Below are 18,859 nucleotides of genomic sequence, written 5' to 3' on the forward strand. Positions count from 1 at the left end.
AAGGCCTCGTACAAACGGACGGACTGTCCGCTGAAAACGGTCCGCCGGACCGTTTTCAGCGGACATGTCCGCTCAGAGATTTCTGTCTGATGGTTGTACACACCATCAAAGAGAAATCCGCGCAGGCACGATACGCGGTGACGTGGCCGCGCCGTCGCCGCGACGATGACGCGGCGACGTGCGTGGCCCTGGAAGTTCAATGCTTCTACGCATGCGTCTAATCACTTCGACGAATGCGAGGGCTTTCGGCCGATCGGACATGTCCGGTGAGTCTGTACAGACGACCGAACATGTCCGACGGACAGGCTTCCAGCGGACATGTTTCTTAGCATGCTAAGAAACATTTGTCCGCTGGAAACCTGTCCGATCCGCCGGAAAATTGTCCAGTCGGATGTACAGACGACTTAACATGTCCGCTGAAACTGGTCAGCGGACCAGTTTCAGCGGACATGTTTGGTCGTGTGTACGGGGCCTTAGAGTTACAAAGAAAATCTGATACCCCAGGATATAATGTTTGTTATTATACCAAGTGCTTCATAACTAAGATTTTTGAAGAAACTATGGCCTGGATTCACGTAACACTTACGCCGACGTATCTACCGATACGCCGCGTAAGTGTCAATGTGCGCCGTCGTATCTATACACGGTGCCAATAGAACTAGATACGCCTGAAAATAGGCTTGCTCCGACCGACGTAACTTTCCTACGCTGCGTATCTTGGGCGCATATTTACACTGGCCACCTCATTGCAAATATGCAAATGAGGGAGATACGGCGATTCACGAATGAAGTTGTGCCCGGCGCATAATATACGCGGTTTGCGTAAGGCTTACGTCCGGCGCATAGTTATTCCACCTAAAGGAGGCGCATCCAATGCAAAGGTATGGACGACGGAACAGCCGTCGTATTTTACCTCGTTTACGTAGTACTACGTGAATAGGGCTGGGCGTAGGTTACGTTCAGTGATTCGACGTATCTTAGGGGTTCGTTCCGACGTGATTCTGGGCATGCGCACTGGGAAGCGTCCACGGGACGGCGCATGCGCCGTTCGTTCGGCCCGTCACTTGCATGGGGTCATGGTTCATTTAAATGGATCACGCCCACCTTCCACCTACTTTGAATTAGGCGGGCTTACGCCGAGGAATTTACGTTACGCTGGCGCAACGTTGGGAGCGAATGCTTTGTGAATACTGTGCTCGCTGCTCTGCGCGACGTCGGCGTAGCGTATATTCGATACGCTACGCCAGCATAACTATGCGCCGATCTACCTGAATCCGGCCCTATGTTTCTTTCAATGTCTGTATAATTGGGTTTATTTAACCTCCCTGGCGGTAAACCCGAGCGTGACTCGGGGTTGGTTTTTCATGTTAGGATCGGTAACCCAGAGTCACGCTCGGGGTGGACGTGCAGAGTGTGCAGCGGCGCGGCTTACCTTCTCGCTGGATCCACAGGCAAGTTACTCACCTTGTCCCTGGATCCAGCGATGCCACCCGCTGTGTGAGCGAGCGGGACCTCCTCGCTCGATTCACAGTCTCCGTGTGCCGCCGATCTCCGTTCCCTGCGACGTTACGACGCACGGGAGCGGAGAACGGCGCCAAATTCAAAAAAGTAAACAAACACTTTACATACAGTATACTGTAATCTTATAGATTACAGTACTGTATGTAAAAAATACACACCCCCCTTGTCCCTAGTGGTCTGCCCAGTGTCCTGCATGTTCTTTTATAAAAATAAAAAATGTAATTTCTGCCTAAAAACTGTAGATTGTCCAAAAGTGTCCCTTTATGTCAAAAATGGTTTTAGATCAGCTAGAAAACAGCGATAATAAATTATAATCACTTGCAGAATTGTGCGATAGCGATTTGCGGGGAAATTCGTCATAAAAAAAAAAAAATAATGACAGCGACAATTCTGCAACTGAGCAAATTTCAGTGATTTTGAGTTGATTACATTATTGAATAATTTTTATTTTAATTATATTATTACTTGCTATAATTATTTATAATTATTTATTATATTATAATTTAAAATTTTGTTTTTAAAAAAATGTCATACCCGGGATGCCTATTAGATTCTTGTTTGGTCAGATTTAAGTGAGTTATTCCTAAAAATTACAGGCCTACAGTATAAAACACCAAATTTCCTTGCAAATAATTGTACCGCTTTCAGCATGTTTTTTCAGACAGAATCATACCGCCAGGGAGGTTAAGTAAATGGCACTGACTATGGAATCTTGGGTATAACTTTCTTGGCATGAGTTATATATTCATCTAGTTTCAAGGAAGATCAGAAAAATATGTCATCAGCATGATAGCAAATTATTCATTCACATACAGTACATTAAATTAGCCCCTCTGGTGAAATTCTATATAAGTATCATTTAAATCAATGTAGCATCTAGCTTTAATGGGCTTTACCATCATCACTTAGCAACTTTCATCTTTCCTATTTTGTTTGAATGACAAATTAAGGCTATGCATGCATATTATGAATCCGTAGATAATCTAGTCCTATTTTATTCATGGTTTACTTTGATATTTAACCAAATCTCTTCATATTCATTGCATTTTCATTTACATTTGCTAGATTGTTATATAAGACAAATAATATGATGAATGTTATCTAAAAAGGGATGGAAGTGGGTGTTTTTTGTTCACAGAAAATATATGACATCTAGAAAAAAGCACTAATGCATAAAAAAAAAACATATAACAAATCACCAAATCTTCTCTAATTAACAATGCTTTTAATGTTTACAGAATCTTTGAATTCCCAATTAACTAGATGGGTGTTTAATGCTTGATCCATTCTAACTCTTACCTCTCTCTCTCTCTCTCTCTCTCTCTCTCTCAATATATACATTTATATATATATATATATATATATATATATATATATATATATATATATATAAAATATATATATATATATATATATATATATATATATATATATATATATATATATATATATATATATACCATGTTCTTAATGCTAAAAATAAGCTAGAACAGCTGTGACATAATTATTTATTTTTTATATTTTCTCATTGCCACCTTGGATATCACTTATGGCCTTTAAAATGTTAGCGATCTTTAGTAAAAACAGATTCTGTGCTTTTTATTCCTGGCAAATATGGTTATTTATTTATTTTCAATAACCTGCTCCAGCTCCTCTTTTCTGCAGCTTACCCCTGGTGGTAAGATATTCTGTCTGTAGCTCAGTGTCTGCTACAATAACTTGATCTACAGCTTAAGGCTTAATTTCCATGGACGTTTTTACAGCCACTTTCTTTAGCCTTTTTTACAGCTTAAAAACGCCTGTCCATGTTTATTTTTTTTTTAGCTGGAGCTCAAAAACACTGCGGTACAATTTTTGAGCGTTTTTGCGCGTTTTTGAGCATTTTTAACGTCTGGCGTTTTTACAGCTCTTCTCTGGAGCTTCAGGCTGCATTCACACCTTGGCGTACCTAATCGCGGCGTTTTGTCCCGCGAATTGCGGCGACAAAGTGCGGCATTTTGTACTGCGATTTGCGGCGACAAAACGCCGTGATTGTGAATGCAGCCTTACCCCCAGGTCCACATCTCCTATGCCGAACGCCGAAGCCGCCTGAAAAAAAGGGTCCGGGACTTGTTTTGAGCTTCAGGCGTTTCGGCGTTCGGCGTGGAGATGTGAACCATCTCCATAGAGGGCAATGTAAAATCATCCCTCCAGCGTATTAGGGGCTGCTGCGGCGTTGCGCTTCAGGCGTATATACGCCTAGGTGTGAATGGAGCCTAAGAACGCACTGGTCCTGTTTTTTTTTTGCAGCTTAAAAACGGCTCAGCCATCTACAGCTCAAAAACGTCATGGTGGGCATGAGGCCATAGACTAACATGGAGAGCTGTTTTTAAGCTGCAAAAAGCGCTCAGAAAAGTGGCTGTAAAAATGTCCATGGAAATGAAGCCTAAACTTATAGCTGGCAGATATAAAGATACAAATAACGCAGCTCTGCATTAATGTATAAATTATTAAATATTTTGTTTTTAACCACTTAAGACCTGGACCAATATGCAGGTAAAGGACCAGGGCCCTTTTTGCGATTCGGCACTGCGTCGCTTTAACTGACAATTGCAAATTGCAAACAAAATTGGCGTCCTTTTTTTCCCACAAATAGAGATTTATTTTGGTGGTATTTGATCACCTCTTTAGTTTTTATTTTGTGCTATAAACAAAAATAGAGCGACAATTTTGAAAAAAATTCAATATTTTTTACTTTTTGCCAAAAAATTCCCAAAAATCATATAATTTTTTTTTCTCAGTTTAGGCCGATACGTATTCTTCTACATATTTTTTGGTATAACCATTTATTGATTGGTTTGCGCAAAAGTTATAGCATCTACAAAATAGGGGATAGTTTTATGGCATTTTTTATTAATATATTTTTTTACTAATAATGGCGGTGATCGGCGATTTTTTTTATCATGACTGCGACATTATGACGGACACATCAGACACTTTTGACACTATTTTGGGACCATTGTCATTTTTATAGCGATCAGTGCTATAAAAATGCACTGATTACTGTGAAAATGACACTGGCAGTGAAGGAGTTAACCTGTAGTGGGTGCTGATGGGGTTAAGTGTTTCCTGGTGAGTGATTCTAACTGTTAGGGGGCGTGGCTTGGCTTGTGATGTTACTGATCGTCGTTCCCTATGACAGGGAACAGACGATCAGTGACACTGTCACTAGGAAGAACGGGGAAGGTTTTTTTACACTTACCTCTCCCTGTTCTTCAGCTCTGTGACCCGATCATGGGACACTGGCGGCGATCGGGTCCACAGGTCCCGCAGGCGCAGTCACGGAGCTCAGGACTGGGTCGCGAGCGCGCCACCTCCGCCAGTGCGCGCGACCAATGGCTGGGCTCTTAACCCCTTTCATACAGGCCATTTTCACCCCCTTCCTGCCCAGACCAATTTTTAGTTTTCAGCGCTGTTGCATTTTGAATGACAATTGCGTGGTCATGCAACACTGTACCCAAACTAAATCTTTATGTTTTTTTCCCCCCACAAATAGAGCTTTCGTTTGGTGGTATTTGATCATCTCTGCGGTTTTTATTTTTTGTGCTATAAACAAAAGAAGAGCGAAATTTAAAAAAAAAACACACATTTTTACTTTTTTATTTAATAAATATCACTATTTTTTTTTTAAAACATGTTTTTTCCTCAGTTTAGGCCGAATGGCGGTGATCTGCGATTTTTTTATTGTGACCGTGACATTGTGGCGAACACATCGGACACTTTTGACACGTTTTTGGAACCCTTCACATTTATACATTGATTAGTGCTATAAATATGCACTTATTACTGTGTAAATGTGGCTGGCAGGAAAGGGGTTAACCACTAGGGGGCGCTGAAGGGGTTAAAATGTTCCCTATAGTGTGTTCTAACTGTAGGGGGGGAGGGGACTCACAAGGGGAGGAGATCGATGTGTGTTCCTCTGTACTGGGAACACACATTGGTCTCCTCACCGCTGACATGAGGTGGATCTGTGTGTTTACACACACAGATCCGCACTCCTGCCGTGATCACCGGCAATCGCGGGTGCCCGGCGGCAATCGCGACCGCCGGGCACGCGCGCCGGGTCATGAGCGGTGCCGCGCGCCCTAGAACCCAGGGAATACAGGACGTCATATGACGTCCGACCGGATCGAGGGAGGGTTCCTGCCGACATCATTTGACAATGCGTCAGTAGGAAAGGGGTTAAAGGCAATGTACCTGTATGTGCTTATGCCCAGCCGTGCCGCTCTGCTGACGTATGCGGTGGTCCTTAAGCGGCTAATGGGTGTCTTCTCACCTGATCTGAACCCACTACAATTATGGAGGTTAAAACATGTTTGTGTCATATATTGATATCGGAGAGCTAACACACAGGTTCTTTATCTTGATCTCCAGCCCCCAGTGAAAGTTAATAATAAAAAAAAAATAAAAGAGAACTAATAGTATAGGCGGCAAACACTAATTTATTAAAATTAATGAAATTCCCCTCACAAAGGAGACGTACATGCAGAGAACACAGTGACAATGCCGATTGAAACCTTAATAAGATGATGTCCTATCCCTGCCCAGAGATTGAAATGAAGGACATGTGTGCTGGCTGGTATCAATATGCAACACAAGCATGTTTTGACCTCCATTATTATAGTGAGCTCCATCGGATTGGATGGTGGTGGGCACATTGGCGCTATCTTTTTGGTGAAGAGTTCTGAATTATGAACACGGAAAAGATTTAGTCTGAATCGGTTTCACAGTGAAATTTGACCGTGTATGGGACTGTATTACAAGATTGAACACTTATACAATTTCTGATGCATCTTGCACAATTTTTTATTTATGTTTTGCTCCGATTAGTACACACGTGCATATACTGCTATATTTGTGTAGCGCTCCATTGTTTATATCCTATGTTTAGCTCTCTTTTAGAGATTTCATCACTGTCACGGTTATATCTTTTTTTCAGTTAACTTCCACCCTCCTTACCTATTTTTTTAATTCAATTTGTGTTATATGTTTTATAACGATCAACTTACCACTATGAAATCATATACATTGTTTGCCATTTTTATAGTTCACACAATAACTACTTGGAAAGACATTTTTTTTATTCCTATCTATATTTCATTTACGCATTTGGGCTCAGTGTCATCATTAAATTATTTTAAAATAATATTGGGATCTTTCCCCCAACTTATAATAAGTATTATGCAAAATGAAGGAAAAACGTTCTGGACAGCAGTTCTCCAAAAATATATTGCTTTTATTGTAAGTGTTTGGTGTGAAACGCATCAGCTTTTTACCCCGTCTGCTGTGGCATGCTTTTTGTGTGTTTTTTTTATTCTACTATAATAGCAATTTATTTTTGGAGTGCGGCTGTCCAGAAAGTTTTTCCTTCAATTTGCATCATTCCATGCATTGCCAGCACCCTTGGCTTTGGATCAAGTGAGGAGACTTTCTGATTAGTATCTTAGAGCGGTGATTTCTCTTTTTCATTATAATCAATATTAAATGAGAAGTTCATGTATTTTCTTTTCTACACTTGGGGCCAGATCCAGAGAGAGAGTATGCCGGCGTATCTACTGATACGCCAGCGTACTTTCAAATTACCAGAGTTGTATCTTTAGTTTGAGTCCTCAAACCAAGATACAACGGCATCTGGGTTCGATCCGACAGGCGTACGGCTGCGTACGCCTTCGGATCGTAGATGCAATACTTCGGCGTCCGCTGGGTGGAGTTTGCGTCATTTCCGCGTCGGGTATGCAAATGAGCTTTTTCCGACGATCCACGAACGTACGCGCGGCCGTCGCATTCTCTTACATTGTCTCTAGTCGGCTTTTTCCGGCGTATAGTTAAAGCTGCTATTTTGCGGCGTATAGATAGACTTGCCATGTTATAGTATGGCCGTCGTTCCCGCGTCGAAATTAGTTTTTTTTTTTTTTGCGTAAGTCGTCTGTGAATAGGGATGGAAGTAAGTCACGTCTAAGTTCAAAAAAATACGTTGTTGCGATGTCATTTCGCGCAAAGCATGGCAGGAAATTTCAAAACGGAGCATGCGCAGTTCAATCGGCGCGGGGACGCGCTTCATTTAAATGAAGCACACGCCCCCTAATCGCCGATTTGAATTCCGCTGCCAGAAATACACTACGCCGATGTAGCTTACGGCGCAAAATCTTCCTGGATTCGACTTAAAGCCAGGTAAGATACGGCGGCGTAGCCTATCTCTGATACGCTGCGCCTATCCAATTCTATATGGATCTGGCCCTTGGTTTGTAACTTTGGTAAGCAGGTTGGATTTCCGTGTGGTTTGGTGTGCTTTCCCATACACATTGAAGGTGGTGACGGGTGTAATTAACTCTCCCTTCTTGGATCTACTGTTTTATTTAGCGCCGCATGTGGACTTTTATACTGTTATTTTGCTGATCAATAAATTGTGCTGGCTGCTCATATCACTATTCATAACATAGTTTAGTAGCGCAGATATTGACCCTTTTGCTTTGAATTTTTTTGTGTATACTAATAATATTTTCTGAAATGTAAGGTATATAATAACATGCTCTAAATATAACAATGCTCTAAAATGAATTTAGTTTTATGAATGATATGTATCTGTCAGGATTTTATCATTATTAAAGAGCAATTACAGTTAAGTGATAAACTTTCTCTGATTTAACAACTAATTTACTTGGCTTTATATACAGAGAAAAGTATCTTCTCATCACTTTTTCACAGTGCCCTGTTACAGAGGCTATATTCTAGTCCTTTTTGTTTAAATTAGTATATATACATTAGATGTATGCAATTAAGATGGCTATTAAGGTCTATTCCCACCTTTGTACTTGTATATAAAGTACAGTGGGCCAGATTCACAAAAGAGATACGACGGCGTATCTCCTGATACGCCGTCGTATCTCTGAGATACGATTGTCGTATCTATGCGCCTGATTCATAGAATCAGGTTACGCATAGATAGCCCTAAGATCCGACAGGTGTACGTGACTTACACCGTCGGATCTTAGGCTGCAATTCTAGGTCGGCCGCTAGGTGGCGATTCCATTGCGGTCAGCGTAGAATATGCAAATGACTAGTTACGCCGATTCACGAACGTCCGCTTTGCCCGTCGCTGTAAATTTACATCGTTTCCGTAGAGATACGCCGCGTAAAACTAAAGCTGCCCTCTAGGTGGTCTAGCCAATGTTAAGTATGGCCGTCGTTCCCGCGTCGAAATTTGAAATTTCACGTCGTTTGCGTAAGTCGTCCGTGAATGGCGATGGACGCCATTTGCGTTAATGTCGAAACCAATGACGTCCTTTCCACGTCATTTAGCGCAATGCACGTCTGGAAATTTTAGGGACGGAGCATGCACAGTATGTTCGGCGCAGAAACGCGCCTAATTTAAATGGTCCCCGCCCCATTTTAATTAGGCGGGCTTGCGCCGGGCGGATTTACGCTACGCCGCCGCAAGTTTACAGGCAAGTGCTTTGTGAATCAAGCACTTACGCTGAAAACTTGTGGCGGTGTAACGTAAATGTAATACGTTACGCCGCCGCAGCGTAGGGCGATTCTACGTGAATCTGGCCCAGTATGTGTATTTGATGTGCATTTATTTTGTGATGAGTTTTTGTTGATTGTTGCATGCTTGTGTGACATGGGGAATCAGTGGCCCAGATTCAAGAAGCATTTGCGCCCTTGTGCTTACTTGCTCCGGTGTAACGAGTGCTCCTGATTCAGGAACCTCGTTACACCGACTGCAGCCTAGGATCTGACAGACATAAGCCTCCTTATGCCTTCACATCCCAGGCTGCATTCTTGCGTTGGCCGCTAGGGGGCGTGGCCATTGTGATCGGCGTACAGTATGCAAATTGCATACTACCACCGATTCACAAAAGTTGCGCGGGCCCTGCGCACGCAAGGTACGGAGTTTCCGTACGGCGACTTTAGCGCAAGGTTGCTCCTGCTAATAGCAGGGGCAGCCAATGCTAAAGTATAGCTGCGCTTCCCGCTCGTGAAATTTAAATTTCACGTCGTTTACGTAAGTGATTCGTGAATGGCGCTGGACGCCACTCCCGTTCACTTAGAAGCAAATGACGCCCTTGCGACGTCATTTGCCGCAATGCACGTCGGGAAAGTTTCCCGACGGAGCATGCGCTGTTCGCTCGGCGCGGGAGCGCGCCTAATTTAAATGATTCCCGCCCCCGGCGGGATCATTTACATTAGGCGCCCTTACGCAGGGCTAATTAGCATAGCGCCCGCGCAATTTACGGAGCTACTGCTCCGTGAATCGCTGGGCAAATCAAAATATTTGCATGGGCGCAGAGAAAAATCTTTGCTCTTTGCCCACGCAAATATTGCTCCAATCTACCTGAATCTGGGCCAGTATAGGCAGTGAAATGCAGCAGGGTTAAGACACATACAAAAATGCATGTAATATATAAAATAAAATGGGGGGGGGGACAAGTCAAAATTATTGTAAATTATTATACTAAATGTGTCCCTAGTGTTTTATTCTTTAGGGCTAAGCTTATCGCATGCCCAAGGATTTTGAAAAAGGCTGTAGGGGAACAGGGAACTGTTATATATAAGCAGTGAGAGGATACTTTTCTCTTATTCAATGTCTTTTGTTTATTTTCCAAATGTAACCTTAGGCTCCATGCACACTAGCATTTAACATAATCTTTAAAAAAAAGATAGGAAAAAATGCTGAATGAAAAATGCTGATAATAGCATTTTTGTGCCAGCTTTTAGGAGCATAAGCGTTTTTTTGCATTTTTTTTTTCAGTAAATGAAAAACAAAAAACTAAAAAAAACTGTTAGGAGCATTTTAGTAGCATTTAGAAGTAATTAGAGACATTTAGGAGCATTCAGCATTTTTTTTCTGCTGGGAAAGTGCTCCAAAGAAATCGACAAAAACATTTTTTTTTCTGCTCCTAGACGCTAAAGCTCAAAAAATGCTAATAGCCTAAAGTAGTGTGCATGGACACATAGGATAATACTATTTAGCTTCTAGGAGCAGAAAATGCTAATAGCAGCTTCTAGTAGCTTAAATAAACTAGTGTGCATGGAGCCTGAAAATGGGTTAGGATGTTAGGATATAAACTTATGTTTGTAACTGCAGTGTTCTATAACTCTCTTGGTCAGAGGTCATTAAAGCCTAAATACTGAAATAAAATTTAGCATTATCAGTATGCATCAGATAAGTCCACAGTAAATCTAACTGTCCTAAATCATATAAAGCTTTGTTTTGTATATAGACTAACAAATGAAAGCAAAAAAAAAAAAAAAAAATCGAATTTGGAAATTACAGTATGCCATCCCTGTACTGTAGTAGTATCTAAAGGCCTAAACCCCCAGTCTGCAGGTAATCATTATGTCATATGTTATAGCTGACATAGGGGGTTATTTACTAAAGGAAAATCCACTAAAATTGTGTTTTTTTATTTTCCTTGTATGTCCCCCTCGGATCTACAGCGACTGCACTTCCAAGTGCACTTTCAGTGCAATTTCAAGTGCACTTTGCACTTGCAGTTTGTAGTGCAAAGTGGATTTGTCTTAAAATAACCCCCATAGTGATCACAATATCAGTAACCACTCAGATTGGTTCCAAAATATGTGTACTCTGAAACCTGATCAGTGGTAGCATGGTCTGATACCTAGCTGCTAGCTGTTAAAAGAGGAAAGTGTATTCAGAGTTTGCAGTCAGAAATCGGTTGAAGATTTATTGATGTTTTAAAGAATGGGAATCCAAGAACAGTGCTAAATTTCATTATCACGCTATGTGAAACAGATGGCATTGTACATTCCCTTGTAGTGTACAGGACAGTAACATTCAGCCTGGGTTCAGACTATTTCAAATTGGTTTCCCCACATCCAATTTGTATGTCAGGAGACTGTGACCAGTTCTCAATGGAGCCAGTTCACACAGCTCTGGGACAGCTGCCGAGCGAATTGCACAGGAGTCCTGTGTGTCTTCTGACCTGTTTCAGGTCCAAATTTAGCCAAAAATTCATACTGAAATTGGACCTGAAACAGTGAACGGAGACGCACCGGACCTCTGCTGTGAGCCACTCCGTACAGGAGGGTGAACCCAGCCTGAAGGTTTATATTTATTACTGCTGTATTTATTATTATTATTATTATTAGTGTTTACCTAATCCCTTGCGGAAAACGAAGCCCTTGCCTGCTTTAGTTTTTATTTTATAAATGTGAGAAAAATTTGCCATACAACAATTAGTTTATAGATATATTGACATGATTAGGACATTTTTTTTTTTTTGTTATACACGTCTTTCTTGCTTTTTTCAAAATACTTAAAAATACATACATTCAGACTCTGTTTTGAGCTCACGCAGAAGGTTCTGTATATACTTTATTATATCCACATTTGCATTACCACAAGAGTCTCTTTCTCCCCCAATCAACTCATCCATTGGTGTGGTTTGTATACCCCCTTGCTTTCTTATCTTAAATTGCTTCATGTTGTTGCTCTCTAGACTTCCCACACGTTCACTCCCATCTATCTTCCATACCTTATTCCTATTCCTTTATGTTTAGTCCATAGACTGTTCCGATGCAGGATCTGCTATCCAACCAGACCAAGCTTTCTCATATTTACTTTTTATTTCCTCTGTTACAATTTGTATCTTTATATAGGGGTAAATTACTATTTACTAGATATTTCCAAAAGACTAGTGACAGTGGAGCCGTTTTTCCCAGTTTAATACAATTGCCTTCCTCGCACAGAAAAGTAAACGGCTTATTTGTGTTCTCTTTGCCACTGTATAACAATTTTTTCCACTTATCCTAAGAGGCAAATCACCACGCTCTGTTCTAGAGCGACAGATGTAAGTGCCACAATCACTTCTAGGACTCCTGCCCAGAACATGACGATAGCCGGGCAGGTCCAGAATACATTAATAAAATCTCCTGGAACCTGTCCGCATCTCCAGCAGTTCTGAGAATTTGATGGACTTATTTTATGTAGTCGATGTAGTCTTTGTGATTAGGAACATTATCGTGACAACCAAAGGTTTAGCTAAAGGCCATAGGCCCTGATGCAAGATGCGAGCACTAGCCCAAGTCAGGGTAATAAGGGTGCCTAATTCTTCATATGAGTGTGAGGTGAGATGTGTGATACTATGGGGGTTATTTACGAAAGGCAAATTCACTTTGCACTACAAGTGAAAACTACAAGTGCAAAGTGCACTTGAAATTGCACTGAAAGTGCGCTTGGAAGTGCAGTCGCTGTGGATCTGAAGGGGACATGCAAGGAAAATAAAGAACATCATTTTAGCTTGCACATGATTGGATTGTAAAATCAGCAGAGCTTCCCCTCATTTCAGATCTACCCTTCAGATTTACAGTGACTGCACTTCCAAGTGCACTTTCAGTGCAATTTCAAGTGCACTTTGCACTTGTAGTTTGCACTTGTAGTGTAAAGTGGATTTGCCTTTCGTAAAAAAAAAAATCAATGTTTAGAAAGGGACCTGACAGATTAAATGATTAAACATGAAGTCGTTCTTTAACCACTTCCAGCCAAAGACTGTAATATGATGTCCTTGACTTTCAGTGGGAATATCTGAATGATGCCTGCAGCTACAGGCATCATTCAGATATCATCGTTTTCATCTGAAGATTCTGTGCACCATAAGTATGATCATAGCGGCAGTTCCACGGCTTGATCGTTCTTACAGGCAATGGGAGGGGACACCCCCCCAACGGGAGGGGACACCCCCTTCCCACCGTCATCCGGTGCTTCTCCGGGCACTTTCGTGCCATTGGGAACCTGGAGAAAGGATTGGCTGCCACCAGATGACAACCATAGACAACCATCGGAGGCCCCGGGCGTGACATTATGACATCAGGACCGGGCCGTGGTTGTAAACAAAGCTGCATTTGCAGATGGTAAGCATGAGATTGTGAATTATTCATGCTTTCCAGCCTGGAGGAGAGATGCATGGTCTTATTGACCCCACATCTCTCCATAAAAAGGACCTGTCATGAACATTTCCTATTACAAGGGATGTTTACATTCCTTGTAATAGGAATAAAAGTGATAAAAAAAAAGTGTAAAAAAAAACAAAACGTAATAAATAAGTGTGACATGTTGAGTATCTATTTACTGAGCGTAACATCATCTTTCACATTATACAAAAAAATTGGGCTAACTTTTTTTTTTTATTTAATTAAACAGTTTTTTTCCCCAAAAAGGTGTTTGAAAAATTGTTGCGCAAACACGGTGTGAGAAAAGAAGTTGCAGCGGCCGCCATTTTTTTCCCTAGGGTGTCTGCTAAAAAAACATATATAATGTTTGGGGGTTCTGGGTAATTTTCTATCAAAAGAAACATGATTTTTACATGTACGAGAGGAGTGCCAGAATAGGGCCGGTAAGGAAGTGGTTAAAAATGCATCTGATTGGCACACATTAAGCATGAAATTGATTATTCACATTTATTTATAGAAAAAATAAGTAGAAATCATAATAAAGAATCCCAACAAATGAGTAAATTACATATATTTAGGACTGCCCTTAATCCTAATAAATAATCCCAACAAATTAGTAAATTACTGTACATACTAGGGGTGCAACGGATCAAAAAACTCACGGATCGGATCGATCCTCGGATCAGGAGTCACGGATCGGATAATTTTTCGGATCAGCAATAAAGAAAAAAAAAGACTAATCTTGTTACATCCAACAGAGTTTTAGATTCAGTTATTTTCATCACAAAAACGGAGCTTATTTGCTTAAATACAGTATATGTAAATCTGACGGACTGTTTACATGTTAAATTTTAAAAGCAGCAGCAAACCTTACATTCTTGCTATTTGCTAATGTGACAGAACACCTCTGATTTTCAGATTTAGTTACAGTTGTATTCAAAATTATTCAACCCCCACTGAAATTGATTGTTTTGCCCAGTTTGACATTGATTTTGATCATTCAGTCATCCTGCTTACAATTAAATCAAAGAGGCACGTGTAGGTCAGACAAATATAACATAACATTTATAATGAAATAACCACAAATGTCTTTTCTGTGCTCACATCATTATCAGTTTTATTCAACCCCCAATTGACATTCAATCTTAGTACTTAGTACAACATCCTTTACAGTTATAACAGCTTTTAAACTTGAAGCATAGCTTGACACAAGTGTCTTGCAGCGATCTACGGGTATCTTCGCCCATTCGTCATGGGCAAAAGCCTCCAGTTCAGTCACATTCTTATGTTCCAGCCTTTAATCTGCAACCATGCTCTAGTGGACTTGGAGGTATGCTTGGGATCATTGTCCTGTTGAAAGGTCCAACGTCTCCCAAGCCTCAGGTTTGTGACGGACTGCATCACATTGTTATCCAATATCTCCTGGTACTGAAGAGAATTCATGGTACCTTGCACACGCTGAAGCTTCCCTGTACCTGCAGAAGCAAAACAGCCCCAAAGCATGATTGACCCCCCGCCATGCTTCACAGTAGGCAAGGTGTTCTTTTCATCATAGGCCTTGTTCTTCCTCCTCCAAACATAGCGTTGATCCATGGGCCCAAACACTTCTAATTTTGTTTCATCAGTCCACAGAACACAATCCCAAAACTTCTGTGGTTTGTCCACATGATTTTTGCATACTGCAGTCGACTCTTCTTATTCTTTGGAGACAGCAAGGGGTGCACCTGGGAGTTCTGGCATGGAGGCCTTCATTACGCAGTGTGCGCCGTATTGTCTGAGCAGAAACTTCAGTACCCACAACTGACAAATCTTTTGTCAGTTCCTCAGTAGTCACACGGGGACTTTTCTCCACTCTACGCTTCAGGTAGCGCTCAGCAGTCGAAGTCAGCATCTTCTTTCTGCCACGACCAGGTAGCGTTTCAACAGTGCCCTTTGGCTTGAATTTGCGAATGATGCTTCCTATGGTGTCTCTTGGTATGTTTAACATCTTTGCAATCTTCTTATAGCCATTGCCCTTCCTGTGAAGAGTAATCACATCTTCTCTTGTCTTCCTGGACCATTCTCTTGACTTCACCATGTTTGTAACCACACCAGTAAATGTCTAGAAGGAGCTGAGTATCACAGTCATTTTAAAGCTGCCTGATTGGTGCTTATTAGGCTTTATTGCTGCTCCCTGACATCCACAGGTGTTTTCAATACCTGATTGAAAACACTTCAATGAACCTCTGTTCTTCAGAGTGGTAGTCTTTAAGGGGTTGAATAATTGTGTAAATGAAGAATTCACAAAATAAACATTTACTACTGTATTACAAAACCAATTGATGTCATTTTAGTTGCATATGGTTCTTTAAGAAGTCCTTGTAAGATTTCATTCTGAATACAATTACAAATGTACACTAAATTCCCTAAAACCCTTTACAGCATTGGGGGGTTGAATCATTTTGAACACAACTGTAAATGTGAATATCAGAGTTGTTCTGTCACATTAGCAAGCATGTGAGGTCAGCAGGTTTGCTGCGGCTTTTAAAATTTAACATGTAAACAGTCCGTCAGATTTACATATACTGTATTTAAGCTCCATTTTGTGATGAAAATAACTTTAGTCTGCAGACATGCTTGTAGTTTGAATTGGCTGCAAGTGCATTATTCAGCACGCTTGTAGTTCATTCATTCTTCCTCTAATCTTGTAACAGAGAGCCCAATGGGAATACGGCACAAAACCAGAGCCTGACATTGCACCTGCGATCTGCTGAAGGCAAGTGCAATGCTCTGCAGGCTCATTTAAAAAAAAAAATAATAATAAATGCAAAATCATGTGATTTAATATTTGTTTTAAAGGTGAACATAGCCTTTAAAGCAAACCTATGCTTGCACATTTAGGGCAAAACAACAGCTTTTCTTTAACATATTCTAGAGGCATGATTGGACTTGTTGTTCTACAACTAGAGGATGTACTGTACATTTGCCTACTTCTGCAATAGAGGGTCATTATGCCTGTAACCAAAAATATTAACACAAGCATGAGTCAGAGTGCATTCTGGGTAACAGAGCAGGGTAACAGAGCAAGCTGGAGAGATTCCATACCGATTCCTCCTGGATAGGGGTGCAACGGATACAAAAACGGATCAGAGCCACCCAGTGTGCTTGCCAGAGCCCAGTGCACAGAGTGACACGCCTCCCCGCCTCATCACACTGACTACAAGTCAGCACGCTGAGGCGGGGAGGCATGTCACACTGTGCACTGGCAAGCACACTGGGTGGAGCAAGATGGCCGCCGCTCCGGAGCTAGGCTGAAGCCGGGGACTTTCCTAGGCCGAGGCTCCGGAGCGCTCCGCGGATCGCAGAGTGTGCCGATCCGAACGGGGTGACCCGTTCGGATCACGGATCGGTGACGATCCGTTGCACCCCTAGTACATACTGTTAGGTAGATTCAGAAAGAGTTAGGCCGGCTTATCTACAGATAAGCCGACCTAACTCTGAATCTGCACCGACCTATGTTTAAGTGTATTCTCTAACAGAGATACACTTAAACATATCTAAGATAGGACGGCTTGCGCCGTCCTATCTTAGATTGCAATGTTTCTGATGGTCGCTAGGTGGCGCTTCCATTGCGGCCGGCGTAGATTATGTAAATGAGCTTGTACGCCGATTCACGAACGTATGCGCGGCCGCCGCAGTCGAATTACGTAGTTTCCGTAAGGCCTTAGGCGGCCTAAAGTTATTCCACCTATGAAGTGGAATAACAATGTTAAGGTATGGCCGCCGTTCCCGCCGCGAGGTTCGAATTTTTTACGTCGTTTGCGTAAGTCGTCCGCGAATCGGGAGTTACGTCGTTTACGTCCACGTCGAAATCAATGGGCCCGTACGGCATACTTAGCCGCAATGCGCACTGGGAAATGTAGGCGCCCAGCGCATGCACAGTAGCAAACACGCCCCCCTCCAACCAATTTGAATTAGGCGCCCTTACGCTCGCCCGCTTTAGGCTACGCCGCCGTATATTAGCAGGTAAGTAGATTGAGAATCACTACTAGCCTAGCTAATTTACGGCGGTGTAGCCTAAACAGGCTAGGCTACGCCGCCCTAAAGTTAATCCATTGTACTTTAATCTACCTATGTATATTTAGGACTGTCCTTAACATTTAAGAACTCATGTTCGACTCAAACATTGCCTGTTCGGCGAACAACAAACAATTTGGCGTGTTCGCGGCAAATTTGAAAAGCCGCGGAACACCCTGTTAAAGTCTATGGGAGAAATCTAAAGTGCTAATTTTAAAGGCTAATATGCAAGTTATTGTCCTAAAAAGTGTTTGGGGACCTGGGTCCTGCCCCAGGGGACATGTATCAACACAAAAAAAGTTTTAAAAATTGCAGTTTTTTCGGGAGCAGTGAATTTAATAATGCTTAAAGTGAAACAATAAAAGTGAAATATTCCTTTAAATTTCGTACCTGGGGGGTGTAAAGTTAGCATGTGAAATAGCGCATGTTTCCTGTACTTAGAACTGTCTCTGCACAAAGTGTCATTTCTGAAAGAAAAAAAGTCATTTAAAAATGACTCGCGGCTATAAAGAATTGTCGGCTCCCGGCAATTCAGAGAGAATTCATTCATTAAAAAAAAAAAAAGCGTAGGGGTCCCCCGAAATTCAATTACCAGGCCCTTCAGGTCTGGTATGGATATTAAGGGGAACCCGTCGTCAATTTAAAAAAAAATGACTTGGGGTTCCTCCCAAATATACATTCCAGACCCTTCAGGTCTGGTATGAATTTTAAGGGGAACTTCACCCCAATTTTTTTTAAAAAATGGCGTGGAGTTCCCCCAAAAATCCACACCAGATCCCTTATCCGAGCACGTAACCTGGCCGCAGAAAAGAGGGGGGACGAGAGAGCGCCCCCCCTCCTGAACCGTACCAGGCCACATGTGTTGATGGGGACAAGGGCCTCATCCCCACAACCCTGGCCGGTGGGGGTCTGCACGCGGGGGGCTTATCAGAATCTGGAAGACCCCTTTAACAAAGGGGACCCCCATATCCTGCCCCACCTATGCAAATTGGTAATGGGGTACATTGTACCCCTACCATTTCACGAAGGAAGTGTAAATAATTGTAAAAAACACACACACCGTGGAAAAAAGTCCTTTATTAAAAAGAAATATAAATAAATCCAGCGATGGTAATCCACTCTCGATCCTAGGGGCTCCAACGTTGTCGGAATCCAGGGACGTGTGATCTCCTCTCCTCTGGGGTCCAACGATGAGAAGATCCATCCAGGTAAGGGATCCAGAGTGCAGCATCGCCGGCCGCCTGTCTCCACCGGAGACAGGCCGGCGAATGACGCGGCTGGAGCTAGTGACATTTCTTATATAGTTGAGGCGGGGCCACCCATCACACGA

At 42.0% G+C, this 18,859-nt stretch overlaps 1 protein-coding gene across 3 annotated transcripts in view; it reads left to right on the forward strand.

The window, feature by feature from the left end:
- SGCZ (sarcoglycan zeta) overlaps nucleotides 1–18,859 on the forward strand; it is a 1,301,913-nt gene that overhangs the window by 1,014,612 nt on the left and 268,442 nt on the right. The gene's annotated exons all lie outside the window — the stretch shown is intronic.

Source organism: Rana temporaria, chromosome 1 (genome assembly GCF_905171775.1).
Source record: "Rana temporaria chromosome 1, aRanTem1.1, whole genome shotgun sequence".
Classification (NCBI taxonomy): domain Eukaryota; kingdom Metazoa; phylum Chordata; class Amphibia; order Anura; family Ranidae; genus Rana; species Rana temporaria.